This window comes from Dendropsophus ebraccatus, chromosome 2 (assembly GCF_027789765.1).
Source record: "Dendropsophus ebraccatus isolate aDenEbr1 chromosome 2, aDenEbr1.pat, whole genome shotgun sequence".
In the NCBI taxonomy this organism is placed as follows: Eukaryota; Metazoa; Chordata; class Amphibia; order Anura; family Hylidae; genus Dendropsophus; species Dendropsophus ebraccatus.
The window spans coordinates 92,250,101-92,277,509 of record NC_091455.1 but is presented as its reverse complement, the minus strand read 5'-3'; the positions used below and the strand labels follow the sequence as shown (position 1 = coordinate 92,277,509).

General features: G+C 41.0%; 1 protein-coding gene across 11 annotated transcripts in view; it reads right to left on the bottom strand.

The window, feature by feature from the left end:
- ATXN1 (ataxin 1) overlaps positions 1-27,409 on the bottom strand; it is a 292,957-nt gene that overhangs the window by 23,225 nt on the left and 242,323 nt on the right. The window contains exon 6 of one of the 11 annotated variants that reach the window (XR_011361664.1): positions 17,611-17,859. The exons of the other annotated variants lie outside the window; for them this stretch is intronic. The gene's annotated coding sequence lies outside the window, so the exon portion shown is untranslated. Of the gene's footprint in view, positions 1-17,610; positions 17,860-27,409 lie in introns of those variants that run through there. 11 annotated transcript variants of the gene reach the window in all.

Sequence of the window (27,409 nt, the reverse complement as noted above, 5' to 3'; positions counted from 1 at the left end):
CCAGGGGAATAAAGATTCAAATAATGTACTGAGTCTTCTAATATTTCTGGACAAGCAGAGTAATGAAGTCACCTGCTGCCTGTGATAGACTTGTAGTAATGGTTCTAAATAGACTCACTAAGCAGAGCAATAGATTGGGGCTGGGGCTGTAGTTCTGCAAAATGATACAAAGTGCTATTTACTGTGATAAAGTCATTTCAGTCTAATGAAAGAGAATCCTCTTAGGAACTGCAAATGACTTATGATCTTACCACAGGCGATGATGGGAATATGAATAATACAAAACTCTACCTAATTCCGAGCAGGACTGCAACTTTTATGTAAATTGGATTTTAAGTTGGCTGTACATTGTATACATCTGTGATTCTGTGTATGCTCCCTAAAGGCATTTCTAGATATTTTTCCAGGCTGGAATTTCTATTTTTAAATAGACTGTTAAAAACAATCCTATATAGACTGAACCTATAATGGAGAATGTAGTGAAGAAATACAGAAATAACAGCTCCCTAATATGTTATTTACAGAATATGACACATTGGGGGACATTTATGAAGTCCAGCGTTTTTTACGCCAGGCTTACAAATGACCATGCAGCTCCGGAGCTCAGGGGATTTATGTAGAGGTGCACTGCCTCTACATAAATCCTGATCACACAGAGCCTGTCCGTGCGAAAAATGTTAAACCTAGGCCAGCTCAGGGCTGGCGTAGGTTTCAATATAATTTTTTCACAGAAAAAATGAAAAATGCGGCGCACACAGAGGCCGCGGCCCCTCTGCGTGCAGCCGCATCCCCCGTAACACCCCCTCTCTGCCCCACTGGCAAAGGTGGCGCAGATTTGGCAGATGCAAAAAAATTATTCACAAAAATACCGTTTGTGAATATTTTGACGCCGATTTGCCCCATCAGCGCCTAAAAAAGGCATTTACGCCTTTTCATACATGTGCCCCATAGGCTATTGGAAACATGGTAAAGCAGTGCAATTCAAAAAGTTTCATGTTTCTTACAGCCTTTAGTTTCTAAATGAGGTGACATAGAGATATGTTTAAAGTTTTGATTGGTCTGGGCCGGTACCAATCTTTGTCACGTGATGAGTTGGGCTCTAATGTAAGTCTATGGTTTGAGTCTTCAGTCCCGTACTGATCATGAGAATGAGTGGGGAGAGGACTGTGCTGCATTGTGGTCCGCTACCTGCTATGTGTCATTTAGGGTGGGTTCACACATAACAGAATCACAGTGCATTTTATCCCCCTACTGTTTGAATAGGATTACATACTCGCAGCAGATTTTCATCCTGCTGTATGTAAACACTGCCCCCCTTAGGCCTGGTGAATACTTTAATGGTCCCTGCTCCGGCTTCCTTCTGGGGGTCCTGTTTCACTGACGTCCCGCTTAGCCAATCAGTGGCTGTGGTAGGACAGAGCACCGATTACAGGGAGTCGGGAGACCCAGAAGTAGGCCGGAGCGCGGACTGGTAATGTATCCACCAGGCCACGATGGGTTAAGGGGGCAGCGTTTACATACTCACAGCAGGATAAAAATCGTTTGTGAGTATGTAATCCTATTCAAACTAACAGTAGGGGAATCGGCATGGATTTTGCTATGAATTTGCAGCGTGAAATCTGTTGCGATTTTGTTATGTGCAAAGTGAAACAACAGTGACACTTTAATTTCATACACTGCTTTATAAGATAATGTACACAGATTTTTTGTTTACTAGTTACGTCCACTTGTTACAACCACATAGTACTGTGCAAAAGTTTTAGGCAGGTGTGGAAAAAATGCTACAAAGTAAGCATGCTTTCTAAAGCCAGAATTATTAGTAGTTTATTTTAATAAATTAAAGGAGTTGCCGGAATTATTTTTACTTGTCCCCTATGCTGTGTATAGAGGAAAAGTATGAGATGGCTGGCTGTTTTCAATGGAGCCCCATAAGTCAGCGTGTGACCCACCTCTTCATTAATTCCCTATGGAGCCACCGGAGGTATGCTTGCCTGCCTACATAGGCTGATTACCAGGAACAAGAGCTCCTGTGAGTTCTCATTTAGCCGATAATCGGCCCATGTTAAATGGTAGAACATTTTTAGGTTTGCCTTAAAGACAAACTGTCATGGGATAAAAACTTTGTAACATTTACACTGAATTTATATTAAAATATTTTCTCATGTGCAGCAGGATGAGCAACTTGAGGCTGCGATATCAGACCAAAGATATCTGAAAATTAACAAATTATTAAACATATTCCTATGGGAAATTATATAGTACGTTTTGAGAATAGCTATCTATGCAATTCATTTACAGTACCATGTACTGTACTATATATATATATTTATTTTTTCCCCCTAATGCTGTCCTGGGAAAAATGTGAGGAATGTTTAGTTGGAAATACATTTTAACTAGACCAAACACAGCACATTTTATATAACTAAGTCTTAATGGCTCTTACATTCCTCTACAGCAAAGATAAAAAAAACTGCAATTGGTATTGGAATTTTTTTTGGCACACTGCATCAAATCCAAACAACTTATTTAATTTATTTTTAGCATAATATTTTAGATGGTGGCATTGTCTTAAAACTGTCTATCAGTTCTAACTCAGTCATATTTCTACATATTTTATAGGTTTATGTATGTACGGCCTCAGACCACCAGAGGTCTCTCACCCTCCTCCGTGTGGTACGATCAGCGATCTGCTCACTGAGCCTGCACAGACAGGCTCAATGAGCAGATCGCCAATAACACTGATCAATGCTATGCCTATGGCATAGCAGTGATCAGTGTATGAAAGCAAATTATTGTATGTAAAAGTCCCCCAAAGGGACTTAAAATGTGTTTGTGAAATGTGAAAATCACTACTACACTACCCCAAAGCCCATCCCTCAATAAAAGTTAAAATCACCCCCCTTTCCCATTATATAAATAAAACATATAAAAATAATTAAATAAATTAACATATAATATACCGTAGCGTGCGTAATTGTCCGAGCTATTAAAATATAACAAACATCATCACTAACGGCTTACAGTGTAATCAAAAAGAGCAAAAACAGTGCCAGGATTACCGATTTTTTGTTACATTATATATATGTATATATAAAAAAAAAAATGATCAAAACATCTAATCTACACAAATATGGTATTAATAAAAACTAGAGATCATGGCGGAAAAAATGACACCCCATACAGCCCCGTTGGTGAAAAAATAAAACCGTTATAAGCGTCACAATAGGGACACTTTATTAATAATTGCAAAAAAAGGATTTAATAAAAAACAATATATAACATTGGAATATATGTGTAAACCTGCATATGGTTGTGTTTGGACTGACCTATAGAGTAATAGTATCATGTCGCTTTTACCATATAGTGCATTACATAGACACAGAAACCCGCCAAACGTTACCATATTGCATCCTTTTTTTCAATTTCACCTATTTATATCTTTATAAATAATATTTTGGGGATTTCATCATACCTGTTATGGTAGAATGAAAGACACCATTACAAAGTACAACTAATTCTGTGAAAAACATCCCCTTACATGGGTTGTAGATAGAAAACTTAAAGTGCTAGAGCTCTTAGAAGGGGAGGAGGGAAAAACAAAAACACAAAAATGAAAATTGTTGTCTACTGGGTCATTTTGGGCCTCAAAGGGTTAAGCAACTCAAAGTAGAAGTCACAAGCAGCCATGCTCCAAAATCTTCAACTCGGCACTGTCCTGTCCAAGGGTCCATTTACACAGAAAGATTATCTGACAGATTATCTTCCAAAAATTTGATGCCAAAGCCAGGAATAGATTTTGAAAAGAGGAGAAATCTCAGGCTTTCCTTAATTACCTGATCTCTGTTTATAGTCTGTTTCTGGCTTTGGCTTCAAATCTTTGGCAGATAATCTGTCAGATAATCTTTCTGTGTAAATGGACCCTAATGGTAATTTTACACGAAGCGATAATTCGCCCGATCGCACAATTAACGATTTTGAATGAACAATTTTTTTTTTATAATGATCAGAGTTTAGACGGAGCGATACATCGTACAGAAAAATCGTTATGCGATCGTTTTGCGATCGCTTAAGCCTATCTCACACATAGGTGAAATCGTTGAAAGACTGTTTACACTGAACGATCTGCGAATCTTTTGCGAACGATCAACGATAATTTGAGAGAACATGTTGAAAGATCAAAATGAACGATTTCTCTCTCGTCGTTTGATCGTTCGCTGCGTTTACACGTACGATTATCGTTCAAATTCGATAGTTATCGTGCAAATTCGAACGATAAATCGTTCCGTGTAAAAGTACCATTAGTCAGTAATTGGCTGAACAGGCTGTCACATCCGAGACGAGTTTGTCTTAGAAGTGGAGGCACTGCAGCCAGCAGGTAAATATAGGCTCTTTATTGCTTTCTATATAATAGCAGTGATATATTAAAAATTGCCTAACACCGGACAACCCCTTTAAGCTTCTGTTCACTTCAATTGGATCAGAGCTGCCGTAACTCAGACCAACCACAACATAGTAAATGAAGCTGCCTGCTTCTGGCTCTGTTCACAGGGTATATCCAGCTGCAATGGCTGATTGATGGTACCAGGTGGGGCTCCCCGCCAATCATATATTAATGGCTTATTCTCAGTAGAGTTCATCAATATATGTAATGTAACTAGAAAACCCCTTTGACAGAAACTACATAATTTTTATAAGTTTTATGTTTGCTAACATTTAAATATTGATAAGAGATTATTTCACTAACCTAATTTTTTTTCCAAACACTAAGGACAGGTACTTTCTCAAGGTTTCTGAAACTAGTAAGAATTACATTCAGCAATGTGTTTTACTATGCATCATCCCTCTAAAGAGAGTGGGAGAAATTGACATGTAAGGGTAGTAGCAAACAATCTACAACTAAGTATTTTCCTACAAAAGAGCCTAAATAAGCATGCTGACATCTCAGTGTGCTATATCCATTAAGATATCCATGACTAGGTGTGTATGACAAAAGAGATTAGGTTTTAGTGTATAGAAGACTTGGTTCATGGACATAGAATTCTAGACATATATTATGGAGGGTGGGGGGGGGGGGGGGGGCTTTGCCCCTCTGTGTGTCTGCACTGTGAATATTTTTAAAATATAAAAAAAAAAAATTCTCTTTCACTTTAGAAGAAAACATAAGTAGCAACCATAAAATGCTAAGCAGCCCTTGTGGAACCCTTGCCAGGATCTTGCATGAGAAACTGACCAGCTAGCTAACAAGAAGGCGTTCAAGATTGCAGTAAAAGTTAAACATCTCAGGATACATACATATCCAGGGGCACCATCAAATATATCAATATTCTATATTTCCTGAACACACACATAAGTGTTAATAGCATTTCTAATAACTCCAAGTACAACCAGAAGATATGAACACCTGTCTAGAAGTCAAAGAAATCAAAGTGACCTTTCGAACATGACTTGAAAGGATTGGGTGTCAGTTTTTGAAGGACGCACAGTTTCCTCTCTTTTCCATTCTGTTTCATTCTTGGTGTATAACAACTTTACAAGCTTTTATGGACAAGCTGTGCCATGCCTACATATTTTCTGAAATTGTCAAGCTGTCAGGTTTTACAGAATATTGCTACTTGTGAAAAGATGCTAGCAGTATCTAAATGGCCATAAAACAGCTGTCGTACTAGAACAGTCAAAGCTGTCACAGGGAGCATATTGTGTGAGGTCAGATTGGAGTCAGAGGTAAATTGCAATGCCAGCCAAACCAATAAGAAACAGCTACAGGTGTACATAGACACAAAGTTTCCTCATGAAAGGAAAAAACAATTTTTTTTTTTCCAGAAACAGCAACACTTTTTTGCCCATAGGCTATGTCTGCTATTGCAGAATCAAAAGGGCTTACGCTGAGATCACAAAGCATTACACGTGCACCCAAAAGGGCACTGCAATGTACTAGCATTGGGCACATTAAGCCACATTTATTTTACAGGATTCTAAAGTGTGGTCTGCTGCAAATTAAATGTGTATATGTGTGGGCGGTGGAATAACTGTAATCGTCTGGTGACTACTTTTGATCCCCTGTACTGTACACTGTAGTAAAGATTAGCATTCCTAATATATGTCTGCTTCACTCTGGGTATCCAGCCTGAGGCTGCGTGCACACACAGGAGGGAATTTATTAAACAATTTGTGACCTATTCCCAATGTATGCAAGGTGGGGAGGTGGCGTGGCCTCTTCCTGAACCTGATTTACTATGAGCAAATCTAACATTAACCTTGCCCATGCTAACCTTTTGGCATGAGCAGATCAGTGCTGCTATGCTGAATCCAATGATGTGCCCCTTGTGTTATTCTGAAGTCTGGTTCTCGAGATCATTAGCTAAATTCAGTTTTTGCTAATGATCTTCCTTGGTGCACCAGAGGTGGTCCCATTGCATATTCATATAGCTGTGTCAGCAAGCTGGGAAGGCTGTGCCTTTGGGTCTTGGGACTGCCTCCAGTGCACAAGGAAGTTTATTTGCATGAAAATTTTTTGCTAATATCTCTGAACCTAGACCTCAACTTAACAAATGGAGCACACCATTGGATTCAGCATTGCAGCACCAATCGTTTTATACTAAGAGCTTTGCATGGGCATTAAAGATGGAACCTGTCACTTTCATGCTGCTTAAACTACAAGTCATCTGGGCAGTCACTAGTGGTTTCTGCCTGCCCTGACAGCTTTGAGAGATTTCTGCTTATACCCAAATAGCTAGAGATCTGTCAATCTAGACTGATGGGGCAAGGGGAAGATGCTGGGACCACCCCAATGACTTGTGGGTCAGGCATCATGAAAGTGATGACAGGTTCCTTTTAATAAGAATAAGTTTCATAGCTATAGGGAGTTTAACTGTACCAGTCTCACAGGGACCTGGAGGGCATCCTAAGACATTATTAATTGCACCTAGTGCTATTTAGGAAAATAGATACATTTCAAAGAATTGCCCATAAATTAGTTTAAAAACAAAAACATATAGCAGAATCTAAGATGTAACTTTTCTTTACTGCCTACTGAGACATGGACCACCATTTCTGCATCTTCATATATCACAGTCACCTGCATAACCCAATACAGTTGTTTTTCCATTACTTAAATATACAGGGCATGCTACAGAAGAGACTTCCATAGTATCTGTTATGCATACATAAGAAGATACCTAAAAATATGCTAGTATACACTACAATGGTTACTGCAGACTGGTTGATGTAATTATTGATTGATCCACATTAATAAGTAGTTATCTTCTGGCCAGCTTCTGTAAAAAGATGCTATATGTAGTTTGGCTGATATGATATTGCATTTACAATACACACAAAGATATATTTTCAAATTAGACGTTACCATGCATTATGAGTAGTCAATAAAACTATTGCTGAACTTATAGGTTTATAGGGCTAGTGTTGCAAGTCTTGAGAAAGAGGGCTAGTACCATACTGCATGCTCTCCGACTTACCCTCCCCCCATAATCTATATGTCTAATTGATCTTCTCACTTACTTCAATCAACTACCTACAACATTGACCCTATTACTTCCTATAGCTTGCAAAATTTCCAAGCGTGAACTTTTACACTGAACAGGTCGATACAAATAAATACGACAGCACATGACAATACTGCTTACACAGTATAATAGAAACAGCATTCAACTCCATTCAAAGGTTACTCTATTGACCATTAGCTCATGGTACACAGTGTAGATCAATTAACATGCAGTTAAAGCACCACAATGAAAAGTGACCACATTACAGCTACATCTTCAAGCCCATGTTGTATCTTCCCTTAAAAGATTTACTAAATGCCTTGTTTTACTGAAATGTCAGGTTTATCTAAATGTACAAAGACTTTGTTATCCATATGGTAATAAATGATTAGTAATAATTGATTACTAACTTTTGCATATTGGTTATATATATTCACAACTGCAGCCAAGCGTGGGAAGTCACAGCTGACTGCAATATAGTGTTTTATTTTATTTTTTTAGCCCACCCTGAGCTCCTTCAAATCTAAAATTAATGCATTGGATGACCACTTTAACCCCTTCAGGACCAGGTATACTATCACTTTTGAGTTTTATTTTTTCTCTCTCCTTCTAAAAGCTATTCCGTTTATTTTTTCTCATGAAGTGCCACATAAGGGCTGATTTTTGGAAGGACTTATTGTGCTTTCCTTACTCCTTTCATTTTACTATTACATTTATATTGAAACTGAAAAAGAATATTTGTGGGATGAAACCCCCCCCAGCAATTTAGCAAAGGGGGATTTTGTTTTTGCATCATACATCTTTCATTAATTTACAGGTTATCTGTATTCTGTGGGTCAGTGCGATTACAGTGATATCCAATTTTTTTCATTTTAGTACTTTAAAGTGTCACTGTCATTAGAATTTTTTTTGCAGAAAGCAATAGTACAGACGATTTTAAGAAACTTTGTAATCGGGTTTATTATAAAAATGCATTTTTATCATGAAAAAGCAGTTTGAAGCTCTCCCCCCTGTCTTCATTGTTCTCTATTAGAGAGAGCGAACCTTGAACATGCTCGAGTCCATCCGAACCCGAACGTTCGGCATTTGATTAGCGGTGGCTGCTAAAGTTGGATAAAGCCCTAAGGGTTTGTGGAAAACATGGATATAGTCATTGGCTGTATCTATGTTTTCCAGACAACCTTAGAGCTTTATCCAAGTTCAGCAGCCCCAGCTAATCAAATACCGAACGTTCGGGTTGTGACATAGTCCGGGGGTTGTTGCTGGATGGGAGGTATTTTCCTCTCAGCTTGTCTTGCTCTGAGGAATGCAGAGAGCTAGGTTCAAGGACTGGACTGGAGTTATTAAGCCATTCCAGGTTTTTAGGCATTTCCCAACATAAAAAGCTGAGCTGGGAGTGAGGGCAGGGAGAGGTGGTGTGTGCTCAAGTCTGGAGTACACCTATGTGATCTGTCTAGGAGGACTGGTTGGACTGTGTTCAGACACATGGACTGTGTACAAGGCAGCTGCTGCTGTAAGGTCTGAACCAACACTTAGAACTTCTGTTACTGCTTTAAAGGCCGAGCTGGAACTGCACTCATGTGTGATGGCAGCATGAAGGTAATGCTGGATTTTTGTTCCATTTGTTTTTGTGGTGTGAATAAACACTAAGATTTGAACTGTGAATTGCCTGTTTTCCTCTGTCTGCGACCGCTACCTAGCTATACCTGAGCAACTCCCCTACAGGGTCCAGACGGACTCGAACCCGAACCCGAACCCAGTTCGCTCATCTCTATTCTCTATCTAGAGGGGAGAGATGAGGCACCAAAACAGGACAACAAAGAGTTAATTTACAGCTACATCTCCTCTGACCTCAGCACTGACCTCTCGGAGCTCTGAATAGAGGCTTTCAGCGGCTCTCTGTGGTGTAATCCTTTGTTCTCTGCTCTCTGCTGCCGACTAATCCCCCTCCTCCCTCCTCCCCTCCCCATAGCACAGACAGGATCAGACTGATGTAAAACTGTCGAAATTTTGTGATTCTAAGCAGTGGATGACAGAAAGAAACCTGGGAAAATTCTTTTTAAATGCAGATAATGGCATATATGCCTAATAAACCCAATTACAAAGTTTCTTAAAATTGCCTGGACTATTGATTTCTGCAAAAAAAGGATACACAGGACACAGTAATACCCAATATGTATATCATTATAATTTGGTTACGTTTATTTATTTAAAAATTGGGAAAAGGGGGTGATTTGACATTTTATTATGCAATGTTTTTTTTTTAAAATCTTATTTATTATTTAGTCCCCATAGGAACCTTTCATAATCAATAGTTCGATTTTTTATTTTTTTTGCTATAGCATTGCATAGATCAGTGAGATCGGTGCTCTGATAATAGAGTCTAGCTGAGCCAGCTAGAAATGGCTGAAGGTAACCCGTAATCATGTTTAGGGGTGCCGATTGGACATCTGACAGGTGTCATTAAAGCGACTCTGTGCCCACAATCTAACCCCCCCAAACCACTTGTACCTTCGGATAGCTGCTTTTAATCCAAGATCTGTCCTGCAGTCTGTTTGGCAGGTAATGCAGTTATTGCCCTAAAAAAAATACTTATAAACTTGAAGCTCCGTGCCAAACGGGAGTATCTGTGCCCTAACTTTGCACCACCCCTCCGTCCTTCCTCCCCACCCTCTTCAGCATTAGGAATGCCACTGAAAAATTTTCTCCATGCTGAACATTGCACAGGTCCTTAACGATCCAGCCCATCTGCCGGGCTACCACAGGTGGGGAATAGGAGGCAATCTGCCTGGATCATTCCTAATGATGAAGAGGGTGGGGAGGAGGGACAGAGAGGTTGTGCAAAGTTAGGGCACAGATACTCCCGTTTGGCACGGGGCTTCAAGTTTAAAAGTATTTTTTTAGGACAATAACTGCATCACCTGCCAAACGGACCGCAGGACAGATCTTGGATTAAAAGCAGCTATCCAAAGGTACAAGTGGTTTTGGGGGGGGGGGGGGTGTCAGATTGTGGGTACAGGGTCACTTAAAGTACTCCATTAACCCTTTAAGGACATGGCCCATTTTCGTTTTTACGTTTTCGGTTTTTCCTCCTTGTGTTTAAAAGGTCATAGCACTTGCATTTTTCCACCTAGAAACCCACATGACCCCTTATTTCTTGCGTCACTAATTGTACTTTGCAATTACAGGCTGAATTTTTGCATAAAGTACACTGCGAAACCAGAAAAAAATTCAAAGTGTGGTGAAATTGAAAAAAAAAACGCATTTCTTTTATTTGGGGGAAATGTGTTTTTACGCCATTCGCCCTGGGGTAAAACTGACTTGTTATGCATGTTCCTCAAGTTGTTACGATTAAAACGATATATAACATGTATAACTTATATTGTATCTGATGGCCTGTAAAAAATTCAAACCGTTGTTAACCAATATACATTCCTTAAAATCTCTCCATTCCCAGGCTTATAGCGCTTTTATCCTTTGGTCTATGGGGCTGTGCGAGGTGTCATTTTTTGCGCCATGATGTGATCTTTCTATCGGTACCTTGATTGCGCATATACGACTTTTTGATCGCTTTTTATTACATTTTTTCTGGATTTGATGCGACCAAAAATGCGCAATTTTGCACTTTGGGATTTTTTTGCGCTGACGCCGTTTACCGTACGAGATCAGGAATGTGATTAATTAATAGTTCGGGCGATTACGCACGCGGCGATACCAAACATGTTTATTTATTTATTTATTTGTTTACTTTTATTTAAAACCTGGGAAAAGGGGGGTGATTCAGACTTTTATTAGGGGAGGGGGATTTTTACTATTAACAACACGTTTTTTTTTTTTTTTTACACATATACTAGAAGCCCCCCTGGGGGACTTCTAGTATATACACTTTGATCTCTCATAGAGATCTCTGCAGCATAGATATGCTGCAGAGATCCATGAGATCGGCACTCGTTTGCTTTCGGCTGCTGCAGCCGGAAACAAACGAGTGCCGAGCCGAGGACGGCGCCATCTTGGACGCGTCCCCGTCCGGCATCAGTAACGGAGATCGCTCCTCCGGGACAAGGTCCCGGAGGAGCGATCTCCCCCACTAGACACCAGGGAAACGTTGCCTCCGGTAATCGGAGGCAGCTGTCAACTTTGACAGCTGCCTCCGATTAGCTAATTAGCGGGCACGGCGATCGGACCGTGCCCGCTAATAGCGGCGGTCCCGGGCTACACGCGGCACCCGGGATCGCGGCACTTCAAAGCGGGGCCGCCGCGCGGCCCCGCTTTGAAGTGCTAATGAGGACATAGGACGTACCGGTACGTCCTATGTCCTTAAGAGGTTAAAGGGGTTGTTCACCACATTTTTTTTTCTTTCAAATCAATTGGTGCCATAAAGTGCCAGAGATTTGTAATTCACTTCTATAAAAAAATCTTAAGTATTCCAATACTTATCAGCTGCTGTGTGTCCTGAAGGAAGTGGTGTTTTCTTTCCTGTCTGACACAGTGCTCTCTGTTGCCTCCTCTGTCCATGTCAGGAACTGTCCAGAGTAGCAGCAAATCCCCATAGAAAACCTCTCCTGCTCTCCAGACTGGAAATAATACAACTTCCTGCTGGGCATACAGCAGCTGATAAGTACTGGAAGGCTTGAGATTTTTTTAATAGAAGTAAATTACAAATCTCTGGCACTTTATGGGAGCAGTTGATTTGAAAGAATTTTTTGGGGTGTACAACCCCTTTAACCCCTTTATGTGAGCTGACATAAACGTACATACATGTAGGGCTAAAGGGGTTAACTTTTTTTTTTAAGTGCATAGCTTACAAATTAATTTGCTGAAGAAAAACACAGGTGACCATCTTGTTCTTTCCAAGATAATTCTTCAGACTCTGGGTTTGTAACTTTGAGAATGAGGTATTAATGTGTTATAAAGGGGCCTGGTTTAGTAAACCCATTTTCAAATATACTATTAAATAAGTCTGAGGTAAAGGAAGGGGGTTTTCCTGACATCATTTATTTTCAGTCCATTAATCTTATTGAGTACAGTGTAGAGCTTAAAATACTATTCAGGGGCTAATAGCATGCCTGTAAGTGTTAAGCTGATAGGAATAATACCACTACAACACAGAAATAAAGAAAGTTAATTAAAAAGGGAATAAAATATATTTTTTTAAATTGCCTTTTGCCCTACACATTGCTTTATGATGTACTAAAATAATGCAATAAAAATGAATCTAAGTGGCATCACTGTGTCCTTAGATATAGAATTGTCTTATTATTTATCCTGCATGAAGAACTCTATAAGACATAAAAACAATGCTACAAGTGCTGTAAAAAATATAAAAAAAATTGTATGCACTAAAGATTGTAGCAATGAGAACTATAAGTGGTCCTGGAAAAAATAACTCTGATGATGAAAAAAATAAAACCTTAGCCTCTTAAAATGTGACATACAAGCAAATGATTTTTTTCAGTGTGTTAAAAGTATTTAAACAGAAACAACAAGCCCCATACTGCTACTTTGAAAAAAAAAAGTTGAAAAAGTTATGGCTTTTTTTAATGCATTAACAAAAAAGGAAAATATCTGCACCCTAAGGGGTTAAGATCCTTTGTAGTGTAGCTGCATGCTTTGAATGCTTGGTACCAAGCACCCCCAAAGATTACCACTGACTCTCCTCACAAAGTCTAAAGTGGACAAAGCAAACTAATAGCCAGAAATAATATTGAATATGACTGCAATTAGGCTTCTCTCCTCTCATTTAGCACCTCACTGTTCTCACTGCTGTACATATTTTATGGATTAGGCTGAAAAAGGATTCTGTTCCTATAAAAAGACTGCTGAAAACAATATAGATTTATGTAGAAGAAGAAAAAAAAAACTGAAATCAATTTTTTGGTCTGTATAACCCTAGGTTACCAAGAAGTCCAAATCCATGTTTCAAGGGCAGGTCTAAATCCCCATAACCAATAGGGAACCACTAACATTTGTTTAACAGAGTTTTGTTCCAGTCTGGAAAAAAGCAGAAATATTTTCTAGCAAAGCAAGTCAGGAGCAACTAAACACAAGCGCTGTGTACACATCTTATCCATGCCAATATCTCAGTGGAAGCCTGCCAGATTAATGTCTGGGCTGACATTCAAACATGTTCGGCTTCCTTAAATCTTCAGCTCTCAGTAAACATTCACATTCACTTCTTAAAAAGAGACTACATGATTGAACCCCCGCATCTCTACGCTCCCTAATCTATAGGCATGCCAATAGATTGGCAAGAGGCCAACAGTTCCCTTCACTTTGATAAAGGCATTAATTCCCCTGCTGGGGGCGATTAGCGGAATCTCCCCATGGCCCTGTATTGTGTGTTATAAGATTAACATGTGTAGTGTGGGAACAAGGGGCGTATAAAAGGTGAAGGAATAGTTTGATAGAGATATACTTCAAAGATAGTCTCAAAATGCAGAGTTTTCTATGGGGTGTAACAGGTCATGACTTGAACTTGAGATGCTTGTGCCTCATGCCAAACCAAGCAGCAGCCTGCCAGCCCAACCACTTGGGAAAAAAGTCATGTGTCTGTGTCTACAGCTGTTCCGAGTACAAGAGACACCCATTCCAGTTGCAACATAAGGGCTTCCGTGACATAGCAGTTACAATTTTGCCCAACCCATATGAATAGACAAGACTGTGATACCGGAGATGATGAGAATGACTGCCATTAGACAGTATTACAACGACTTTTCATAATGTGTTTGCATAACCTAAGGGTACCCGTGCACATAGCAATCTGAGTGGCTGGGAACTACAAGAAAGCCTGTGCACAGTCTACCACAAATTGCTGCAGTTTTGCAATGTGTTTTTTTGTCTGTGTAGCAAATACAAGTAAAGCACATGGCCTTTAAGCACTGTACCTGAATTGCCATGCCTCTAAAAAACCTTGTCGAAAGCCATTGAAAACATCTTGCAATGAACTTTTCTACACATTTGATCTTCAGGCAGGTGAAAATAAATAAATAAATAACATACTTACCCTGCCGCCACTGTCACAAAGCCCCACTACCTGCTGTGCTGCATTTCTGGAATACTGGGTCAGCATGAGCCATTGCCTCCTCAATCATTAAGGGGCCACAGCGGAGTCCCACTGCCACTGATTGGGCAATGGCTTGTGCTGATCCTGATCCCTGGAGTACAGGGGCTTCACAGTATGTGCTGTTTTTTTCCGTCACCTGCCTGAGGACACAATATTCAATAGCTGAATAACCCCTTTAAACGTGCCTCAAAATATGCAGAAACTGGAGTATATAAGATAAGATTTATCAATAGCTTTGTCTGGCTGGGTCTATGCCACCCCATGGAGTACAGTTACGTAAACATTCAGTGACTCTTTAAATAAATCAGACAACAGCAAGTACACTGCGTGAACTTACACTCGCTTCAGCAGATAGAAAATATGATGATTTAGGTGCAAAACAGGAAAAAATTTGCAAATTTTTGACAAATCAGCAAGGAGCAATAGACTAAAAGGTTGCAAACAATGCCAAAAATGTGGTCAACAAACCAAGCAATCAGGCATGCTCAGTAGCGAAATTTGGTGGGGGGCAAGGGGGGCGGTTGCCCCCGGGCCCACTCAGACAGGGGCCCACTGAGGTCTTAGACAGTTAATGCTGTCTGCAAAAGCTATTGCTTTTGCAGACAGCATTAACAAGTCAGTAGTGGCCGGAACTGTATGCGCTCGCACTCCTAATGAGCGCATACAGTTCCGACTGGGCCAGGATGTGATTGACACAGCATCAGGAGTGATTGGCTCCTGGTTGTGTCAATCATTCTTGTGGCCGGAGGCAGCGTTATGCCTCCAGCCACAAGAGGCTGCGCTCCGCATCCGCACACGCCCCCCGAACCGCCGAGCCCACCCCCTCCTTTATGCCTCTCTTGCGACCGCAAGCACGGTCTTGCTTGCGGCCGCAAGAGGCAATCTTGCCCCTGTCTGATGCGTCGCTCCCTGGGGGATTCCCAGGGAGCGCACGTATCAGGAACCTTAGTGCGCGTCGCTGGGACTTCCTGTACCGGAAGTCCCGGCCTGGGCGCACACTCAGCTTCCGGATGTGTGCGCTGCCCGGGAATCCCCCAGGGAGCGACGCATCAGCTGGGGGCAGAAGAAGAGAAGACAGCAGCGACGGGGGAGCGCTTGTTAGGTGAGTTGTGTGTTTGTTTTTTTTAATCTGCTGTGCAGGGGGCAAACTATAAGGGGGATACAGGGGGGGAGCCATCTACAAGGGGGGAATACAGGGGAGGGAAGCCATCTATAAGGGGGGATACAGGGGGGGAGCCATCTATAAGGGAGGGATACAGGGGAGGGGAGCCATCTATAAGGGGGGATACAGGGGGGGAGCCATCTATAAGGGAGGGATACAGGGGAGGGGAGCCATCTATAAGGGGGGGATACAGGGGAGGAGCCATCTATAAGGGGGGGGGGGATACAGGGGAGGGAAGCCATCTATAAGGGGGAATACAGGGGAGGGAAGCCATCTATAAGGGAGGGATACAGGGGAGGGGAGCCATCTATAAGGGGGGGGATACAGGGGGGGGGGAGCCATCTATAAGGGGGGAATACAGGGGAGGGAAGCCATCTATAAGGGGGAATACAGGGGAGGGAAGCCATCTATAAGGGAGGGATACAGGGGAGGGGAGCCATCTATAAGGGGGGGGATACAGGGGGGGGGGAGCCATCTATAAGGGAGGGATACAGGGGAGGGGAGCCATCTATAAGGGGGGGGGATACAGGAGGAGCCATCTATAAGGGGGGAATACAGGAGGAGCCATCTATAAGGGGGGAATACAGGAGGAGCCATCTATAAGGGGGGATACAGGGGAGGGGAGCCATCTATAAGGGGGGGGGGATACAGGGGTAGCCATCTATAAGGGGGTAATACAGGGGGGGCATCTATAAGGGGGCAATACAGGGGGGAGCCATCTATAAGAGTCAGCCTACCCACTAAACAAGGGTGTAAAGGGGCCAATACAGATGTGCAGTGTGTAGAGAGATGAGGATGGTGCCAGAGTGTGGAGACTAATATGTCTGTCTGGCAGATTCTGTGGATTCGTGGCTCGGAGAAGTTCTCATAACGGCCCAGGACGGATGGAGAAGAAGATGAAAAGGGAAGAACTCTGATCAGAGAAGACGTCACCTGTGAGTCACTAAATATATCTGCACTGTAATGTATATGGTGTGTAGAACCTGTGTTGAGCTGGGGCTACTGCTAAATGACTTGAAGAGGTGATATTGCTCTGTGTACAGTGGATTATTCAGTTGCAGCAGTGGTGTTAGTCTGTATGTGCTGGTATTAGTCGGTATGTGGTGGTATTAGTCGGTATGTGCTGGTATTAGTCGGTATGTGCTGGTATTAGTCGGTATGTGCTGGTATTAGTCAGTAAGTAGTGGTGTTATTTGTTACTTGTAATCTGGTACTGTGTTTTATTGGATTTAGTATAGAGGATTTAGTCAGTAACAATATGGTGGTGATGGTAGTGGTTGTGGCGATATTTCCCCCTTGTATACTGGTATTATTGGTAATACCATATATATATACCAGTAGCATGCACTTGGTCGAGGAAGGGGGGCTCCAGGTTGACAGTCTGCAGCCCTCAGGGTATGCTGGGAGTTGTAGTACAGTAGTACAATCCTCCGATACCTGCCGCTATAGACAGATGTATTGCTGGAACTTCAGGGCTGATGGTTGTCACCCACAGGTTGCAGCCACCAGGAGAATCAAACTGAGGACAAGAGTGGTGCTGTCTGTGGAAGAAGGCAGCTATATTTTTCTAATGTTAAGCCCTTTTACTTTTTTTGTGGTTCTATATTCCAGATGTAGAAGCCTCTTACACGGCTCTGTATCCTTATTCACTATAAGAAATGTAGAAGAATATTCCCTTTATTATTCAAAAAAATCCTTGTCACCTGCTGGGGTTCCCTATGGGTAACGTTGGTTGGGGGCCCACTCAGCCTCACTCGCCCCCCCTAGGCTGAACCCCTAGCTACGCCCCTGGGCATGCTATATACCTAAGTCGCTGTCTTATATAATGCTCAGTATCTAAATGAGAGACATAAGGGAGTGTTCACACATTTAGGTTTTTAATTGGAAATACAGATAAAAGACATGTATAGAACAACAGACTTCTCTTTCAAAAACATTACTGGCTTTTTATTCAATAATTGCAAATAAAAATCTGTACTAGTGAAAAATTGAGGTTGATGTAAGTGTCAGCAGTTACTTTTCTCTGTTCTGGAGTCAATCTAGGTCAGTACACTATTGTTGTTTTCTCACTTGTAGGAGTTGTTCTTTTTCTTTTGCTCTCACCGTTATTGTATTCTACATATCTTTAATGAAAACTATAGTTAAAAGTAAGAGAAAAATAAAAGTGTCAGCAATAATGATTGTCACATAATACTTTTATGGAATTTTCAGTCAGGGCCCCCATTATGGATGCCTGTACCAATCGGAACAGTATTGGGTATGTCTATCTGTTTTTCCTTATAGAGGAATGTATCGATCTAGATCTTTTTAGGGCTATGTTCACACACAGTCATTTAACACAAAGCACAAAAATATGGCCATCTTTTTATAATTACAATTGTAAATAATGATCATGATATATATTTATGGTCGTATTTTGGCCTCAAAAAACATTGTGTGAACATACCCTTATATCTGTCCTCCCAAAATTGCAACAAACAACCTGAACATAAGAAATATCCTGCAGGGTATTAGATTAAGGCTATGTTCCAACAACATCTATTTTAGGCGAAAAACACAGAAGTTTTTTTTTTTTAATAAAGACAGAAGTTAATAATGATCATGATTAGAGATGAGCGAACCTGGAGCATGCTTGAGTCGATCCAAACCCGAACTTTCTGCATTTGATTAGCGGTGGCTGCTGAAGTTGGATAAAGCCCTAAGGCTATGTGGAAATAATGGATATAGTCATTGGCTGTATCCATGTTTTCCAGACAACCTTAGAGCTTTATCCAAGTTCAGCAGCCCCAGCTAATCAAATACAGAATGTTCAGGTTCGGATCAACTCGAACCCGAACCCGGTTCACTCATCTCTAATCATGATACTTATTTGTGTCCGTCATTATAAAATAACAGCAGGTTTTTTTTTACCTAAAAAAGATGTTGTGTGAACATAGTCTGAGGGTCCTATTAGACAGCCTGATCATAAGCTTTAAACGAGCACCAATCTACTAGATTGGCTCTTGTTTACTACGCAATTAGACGGGCCGACTATTGGGCAGCAATGGCTGCACAGACTTATAAAATAATAAAAGTAATAACTCACTTAAATACATTCCCTGGTGTCCTCTGACCTTCTCTGGCATCCTCGGAGGCCTTATCCCAGTGTCTGCAGCTCTGCCTTCTTTGCACTGACAGGCCGCCAGCCGCTAAGCCAATCACTGGCCGAGACAGGCAGTGGCCTGTGATTGGCTGAGCAGCTGGTGGCCTGTCAGCACAGAGAAGGCAGAGCTGTGGACACCGGGGAAGGCCTCCGAGGACACCAGGGCACCTGGTAAGGTGAGCTATTATTTTATATTACATTATCAGTTGTCGGTTGCGCATTGCTATTACAGTAGTGATACGCGCCCGACCCCAGGTCTGTAGAACAAAACATTTTTTCTCCATTCGGGAAGCACAGACAAATTAAATCAGTAAAATCTATTAATGACCCAGAACTTATTGCTTCATTGTTACATCATATAAAGGCAATGCTCTACAGGATAGGTAAGAGTACAAAGATTACTGAATTTATATGCAGATATACAAACTGTTAACTAGAAATATGTCACTTAACAACATAGTTGCTCTAAATTAACAATAATATACAATAGACTACAAGGAAAGACATCTGAGGATACATTTCAGCAGAATGTAAAGCAGAGTATTCGGCATTACTTACTTTGTACAATATGTTATTAAACCTTTAAGTATTGCATAATAACCTTAAAGGGAACCTTAAAGGGAACCGAGATGAGTCCAACGCTCATAGAGAATGATGGAGCGCTGGACTCTCCGTCATTCTCTATGAGCGTTGGACTCATTTCTCAGCACGCGCGCCGGGCTGCAGCGGCTGAGATCTCCGTGACCCGACCGGATCCAGAAGCGGGACCCGGCGGGATCAGGTGAGTATAGGGGGCTGTAGCGGGGGTCAGGAGCCTGTCACCCCGGCACGGGGGGTGACAGGTTCCCTTTAAGTGCACTTACATGAACAAAAGGCACAAAGCCTAACTTTAAATTCATATTACATAAGTATAAGCAATGCCAAGTATGAATGACACAGCTACCATAAAAATGATTGTCCATAAAAGATAACTCCACCCACATGACATAAATCCCTCATTACTTGTCAGGCTATCTTTAGTTTACCTTTACATGCTCTTTATATATACTACAACTAATGATAATAAACAATGATTCAGGGCATATTACCGTAGCCCTATAACTTGACCAGTAAAAGACTCCTTAAAGTGATACTGTCACTCCTGTTTTCCTGTGTGTTTTTATCACTGTTGAACAGTGTCACTAAGGTGGAGCTTCTCCCTGCCTCATCACAAGGGGAGTGTGGATAACAGCACTGGACCAAGGAGAGGGGGGCTCAGGGGACACCAAGCCCCCCCCTTAGTGACACTGTCCAACAATGATAAAAGTATGGGAAAAGTGGAGAGACAGTATCACTTTTAGGGTGCGTTCACTTGTACAGGATCTGCAGCAGATTTTATGCTGTGTTGAGTTATTAGGTTACAATAATATCTGCAGCATCAAATCTGCAGCTTCAAATCTGCGCCAGCAGATCTGCTGCAAATCCTGTACATGTAAACACACTAATACAAGGTGGAAAAGGCACATTTCTCCATCTCTGAACAGCTTTATTCTGTCTAATCAATATACTCTTTTCACATTTTATTATTACAATGTCCACATTAGCAATATACAGTGTCCATATTAGGGCATAGTCAGAAGTCAGAGTCAAAAATCTTTTTACACAAGTGTGACACCTGACTCTGATACCTGGGTATTGACAACTGACTGCTCATAGCTGACTTCTGACAACTGACTTCTGAGTACTGACTTTTAATCACTGACAAATGACTTCTGATAACTGACCTCTGACAACTGACCTCTGACAACTGACCTCTGACAACTGACCTCTGACAACTGACCTCTGACAACTGACTTCTGACAACTGACTTCTGACAACTGACTTCTGATAAATGACTTCTGACAACTGACCTCTGACTTCCGATAAAAGACTTCTGACATTTGACTACTGACAACTGACATGTATCAGAGTCAGGTGTCACTCTTGTGGAAAAATGATTCTTGACTCTGACTTCTGACTATGTCCTAATATGCACACTGTATATTATAACCCTGTCTGCGATGGTGAGAACCATTTTCTTTAAGGTCCAATATGCAATTACATGTCTATCAAAGGAAAATCTTGATTGGTTGGTATTCTCATAGAAGAGGTTTATTTGTTTTTTAAGTTGTTTCATAGTATATGCTTATGTGGCTGCATAAGATCTAAGAAAAGAAGTGGAAGGAGGTCTATGTGGCCAGTTTATAGGAACGAGGAACTTGAAAAGGAACTCCAGCTGAACACTGGAACCCAAATGTGATCAAAACAAGATTTAAGAAATTATTGCAAAATTTGAAACAAGCCTTGAAAATAACTGTAAGCTTCAATGAGACAGAACATCTCAATATGGATGTCTTTAAGGAAACATCTTAAAATACAATACATATACAGTATGTATAAGGCTGGGTTTACATTAGTAGTATTTTAGCTAGAGCAAAGAGTGGAACTGGCTCAGAGAAAACATGTGCACCATTTCTATGTTTTGGATCCACTTTTGGTTGACCACAATACTGTGTGTAAATGCATTCTAACTGCTAGAAAAGGGGTATATAACAATGCCACTGCTCTTTCTACTGAAGGTAGGTGTTATAGGAGCATATGACATAGGATGTTATAGGAGCATATGACATAGGATGTTATAGGAGCATATGACATAGGATGTTATAGAAGTATATCACATAGGATGTTATAGGAGCATATGACATAGGATGTTATAGGAGCATATGACATAGGATGTTATAGGAGCATATCACATAGGATGTTATAGAAGCATATCACATAGGATGTTATAGGAGCATATGACATAGGATGTTATAGGAGCATATGACATAGGATGTTATAGGAGCATATGACATAGGATGTTATAGGAGCATATGACATAGGATGTTATAGGAGCATATGACATAGGATGTTATAGGAGCATATCACATAGGATGTTATAGGAGCATATGACATAGGATGTTATAGGAGCATATCACATAGGATGTTATAGGAGCATATGACATAGGATGTTATAGGAGCATATCACATAGGATGTTATAGGAGCATATCACATAGGATGTTATAGGAGCATATCACATAGGATGTTATAGGAGCATATCACATAGGATGTTATAGGAGCATATCACATAGGATGTTATAGGAGCATATCACATAGGATGTTATAGGAGCATATCACATAGGATGTTATAGGAGCATATCACATAGGATGTTATAGGAGCATATCACATAGGATGTTATAGGAGCATATCACATAGGATGTTATAGGAGCATATCACATAGGATGTTATAGGAGCATATCACATAGGATGTTATAGGAGCATATCACATAGGATGTTATAGGTCATGTTGTAATATTAATCGCACACCATGAAACAATTGTTTTGCTTCTTTCTTATTTTCTTTTAATTATTCCAATATGTATACACAAAGAGGAGCCAAATCTTCTGACAAAACTGCGGAGCCAATCTTTGTGTATACATATTGGAATAATTAAAAGAAAATAAGAAAGAAGCAAAACAATTGTTTCATGGTGTGCGATTAATATTACAACATGATCTATTGAAGTTCTAATCGCACCCAAAGGTGTGCACAGATATAATACTACTAATAAAGGATGTTATAGGAGCATATGACATAGGATGTTATAGGAGCATATGACATAGGATGTTATAGGAGCATATGACATAGGATGTTGTAGGAGCATATGACATAGGATGTTATAGGAGCATACGACATAGGATGTTATAGGAGCATATCACATAGGATGTTATAGGAGCATACGACATAGGATGTTATAGGAGCATATGACATAGGATGTTATAGGAGCATATGACATAGGATGTTATAGGAGCATATCACATAGGATGTTATAGGAGCATATGACATAGGATGTTATAGGAGCATATCACATAGGATGTTGTAGGAGCATATCACATAGGATCTGTTTATAAGAACTGTTCAATAGAACTATGGGGAATATAGATGTAAAGTCGAGCCATGTAACAGCTGGCCTAAGATTGTATTGTGCAGAGGCCAATAAAGGCCACAGCTGAGAAGTGCACATTCTCCTGAAAACAGGAATTAAATCAATCAATGTAATTCTTAAAACAGTGTTAAGAGGATAGTGATATTCAGTCATACTGTGCCAGGACAAGCAGCAGCCCACAAGCTACACGTAGTCCTTAGTTATTCCTGTTACCTCCCCTCTAAAATGATCTTACAACAATAAAAAGTCCTTCAACAGTGTTCTCCATGTATAAATGTATAATGCAGAAGGAGTTTCTATGAGAGCATTGTCTGTAAATAAATGAATTCAGGGCCCGTCTCAGCACAGGGTTTACCAGGGCAAGTGCCAGGGCCTACAGTGCCTCTAGGGGCCCAGAGAGGGAGAGGGGCCCAGTGTACTAATGTTCAGCTTGCTCACTGTAGTGCAGGGTGAGCGGCCTGAACATCAGAAGATACAGGAGATGGAGCAGGACCTGTACAGAGAGAGAGAAAAGGTTAAAGGACCTATCACATATTCCGAAGGTCTTCAACCTTACAGCGTGGAGAGCAGTCCGACAGAGAGGAAGAGAGAGACAACTGAGCTGTAAGTGGTGTGCGTGTCAGTCAGTCAGTGTCAATCAGACAGGCAGTCAGTCACTGTCAGTCAGGCATTGTCAGTATCACAGAGTGTCAGTCAGTGTTAGTCAGTCAGACAGTGTCAGTAAAAGTCAGTCAATCAGTGTCTGTGTCAGTAATGTGTGTTTGTAGTTAGTAGATGAATAGCCCGCTGAGGCTCTATTTTTTTTAACTTGGTTTACAGTAAAAACATTAGGATCATTAACAAAAGTGCTTATATTCCCAGCATGTGTGTTAAAAATCTACTCCAGAATACAGTACTACAAAGAGTTTTATATTTTTTATAGAATGATTTTATATCAGTGTAATTGACTGTAATTTACTCCATAGACTGTTATAATAAGATATATAGTAACCAAATAGTCCTAATAGATTACCTGTTAAGTATTTAAGAATGTGCTAGGGCATGATTGAGGCCTACCCCCACAGAAACTCTAACCAGTGCCACTGTATAGCAGAGGCTGGCAGCGAACAGACAACGGGAGTCTTTTCCAGAACTGATCATAGTGTAAAAAGTGTTAAATGGCTCCAAAGGGCAGTTGTCAATAACAGCTTTTGTACCTCGCACAAGCATCTTCATATACTTATAAGTTGGGATGCTTGAAAGGTATTGTTCCAGTGAAGTCCATTTACTTGCTATCTAAGGCCCTTGTGATTCTGTTAGGTCAAGGTTAGGGCTCTATTAACATCTTGGGGAGCATGGGGGAGAGTGGTTTTGGCAACATGCATTTCTCTACATGTAGAAACATTGTCTGAATTGCGTTTTTTATTTTAACAGCTTAAAACACAAACAAATTTATTGTCACATTTAACACCGCCACACCAGACCTGAACAATGCCACCATACACCCCCCCCCCAGATCCCCCCAACCCCCCGCCGCCACACACACACACACTTTGAAGAGACACCAGATTTACTGGCAAGTCTGAATGGGAAGTGGGAGACTAAAAAAGTTGCTTCTTTCCCCCTGCTCCATGGTGCTGCCCCCCTGCAAGGTGCTGCCCTAGGTATCGGACCACGGGTGCCTAGTGGTAAATAAGGCCCCTGTCAAGGTGTGGCAATTGGCAAGATGACTAGACATCCTGTCATTTTGCCACTTGCACAGCCAATCAGTCATAGAGACACAATGAGTGACTGTGTCCCTCCTAAAAGAAGACAGGACTGCGGAGATTCCCCAGCTCCCCTGTACGTCAGTTTGACCCCATATAAGTTGTTCTGTAAAGTTTCAGGATACAGAAAACCTGTAATACAGGTCCTGTCTCAGGACACAAACACTCAACTAGTAAAACAGATGGAATCCATACTAAAGCGTACATAACCTGGAGAGGTAAAAGCTGAAAAAATACTGTACAGAAACCAGGATCTAGTAATAAAGTGTATTCTATCCAGTGTTTCAACACAAACTCATACAATACAATAAATTGTAACAGAAAGATGTATGGCACTGGAGACATAATGTACAGAATAAAGCAGTCAATACCTTTTCATCAGAAAGGTAGACACTGGCCTCTGTTGTCACTGGTGTAATAAGGTTTATTCGTACTTTATTTCTGGAAATGTATGTGCCTTAGAAAGTATCAATATATGATTGGAGAAGTCACACAAGGCTTGGATATTATTTAGGCTCTAGGTCAGGGATGGGGAGCCTTCGGCCCTCCAGCTGTGGCAAAACTACAATTCCCATCATGCCTGGACAGCCAAAGCTAAAGCTTTGGCTGTCCAGGCATGATGGGAATTGTAGTTTTGCCACAGCTGGAGGGTTGAAGTTCCCCATCCCTGCTCTGAGTTAAAAAAATGTGTGATGAGTTAAAAAAAACGATCCCATCATGAATCTTATGCTAGGAGGGCCCTAAGGGCCCTATTCCACTGGACGATTATCGTTTAGATTATCGTTGTCGTTCAAATCTAAGTGATAATCGTTCGGTTAAATAGCAGTTAATGATTAACGACTGAACGAGAAATCGTTGATCATTTAATAAGACCTGGACCTATTTTTATCGCTGCTCGTTTGCAATAGCGGTCATTTTGATTGTTTATCACTAACGTTTATGCAAACCATAATCGTCCCGTGGAATAGGGCCCTAAGGGTGCACATATACCTGCACACAGGACACAGCCAGCTGACACCTCTCCATTATGAGAAACCCTAGCAAAGAGGTCACAGTAGAGGCTATAACTGGCTGAGGTCTCCTAGCTTTTTCTTGTATGTATGCTGAAAAGTCATGGATACAATATACACAGATTAAGTTAATTACTATATTCATCTGACAGGGCTGGCCATTTTAGGAGGTGATGGCACAAGTCATTGCACCTAAACTATAGAATGGCCAGACAAGCAGCAGCCTGAGACCTTTAGAATACCGATCTAGCTAGCATTACTTATGGTTTCTTAGACATCGGATTACTTTAAAGCCCCAGTGGGCTCACTCCTTGATTTAGCTTTTGTTTTATGACAGATTGCCTGTTCTAAATGTTACATCCTAGATTAGCCTTCTCATATAACACCTTCCTTGATATGAAAGAAATCTGTCTTAGCTGCTGTGTTTTGCAGTTGTTCAGCCAGACAGTCATTAAGCATTCCCCTGTTGCTGGCTAATTATAAGCAAATGAAACTTCAGATTCCATTCTTGGGTTATTGCCTGAGCAGCACATTCTTCCTTCAAGATATCCAAGACTTTTCAAATACTTCTCATAGAAATGGATTAACCAAACAGCAAAAGGATGAAAGTGAAAAAATGTATAAACATATTCATCGCATTAATGATGTAGAGCTCCAAGGTCCTCTATCTATCTATCTATCTATCTATCTATCTATCTATCTATCTATCTATCTATTTATCTATCTATCTATCATCTCTATCTCTCTCCTATCTATCTCTCTCTCTCCTATCTATCTATCTATCTATCTAGCAACAAGATGTGTTCTTCAAGTGTTCTTGAAGATGGTAACGTGAGGTTACCGAAACGTCGTGTTGTTTGGAGTGCTGTATTACGATGAACAAATAAACCACTGAACTTTTTTCACTTTAACCCTGTGAGTGCCGTGGACTATCTTGTTGCTATTTGAATACGATCCCGGGTCAGGATCCAGGACCGCTGGCACCCAACTTCTACTTAGCAGTGCTGCTTGCCTTTTCTTGTTTATATCTATCTATCTATCTATCTATCTATCTATCTATCTATCTATCTATCTATCTATCTATCTATCTATCTTCTACCCAGTAGTGGACTATAATAGGGGCGTTTCGGGCGGCAGCCCGGGGCCCTGAGCTCCTGGGGAGCCCATGACCACCCAAAAAGACTTATACTTTCAGTGGTGTACCGTCTCCTGGCTACACTTCCGCCATGATTTGCAAAAAAATCACTGTTTTTTTAATGGCAATTTTGCACAAATCAGGACATCTTGACATTATCTGTCCTGTACTATGAACGCCAGGCTAATTCTGCCATAGTTACAGTGGGGTGGGGGGCCCAGGCTTGGTGAACAGCCCGGGGCCTATGGTAAAGTTAATCCGCCCCTGCTCCTACCTATCTATCTTCTATTCTCAATGGGTCTTTGGATCACTGCAACTTGCTTTCCTTTTTTTGTGTTGCATTAGACTATGGACCAAGATTCATCTTGCTGGTTGTCAGAGTGCTGCTACTCCGCGTTTCTCTTTTACACTTTTACTCCCCGTCCCCCCCCATCTCACCCCCCCCCCTCCCTCTTTCTCCCTTCTCTCTCTTTCTCTCATCTACACCAGTGCTTCTCAAACATATCATACAAAGTCCCATGGGTAGAATCAGATTGCTTTGATGTATGTCATATATTTTTTGAACTGTCTGGCTATGTGCAATGATTTACAGGCTGTATATGCTACCATGCTCTGAGGGTGTGTAAAAGGACCGATCACATGAGGAC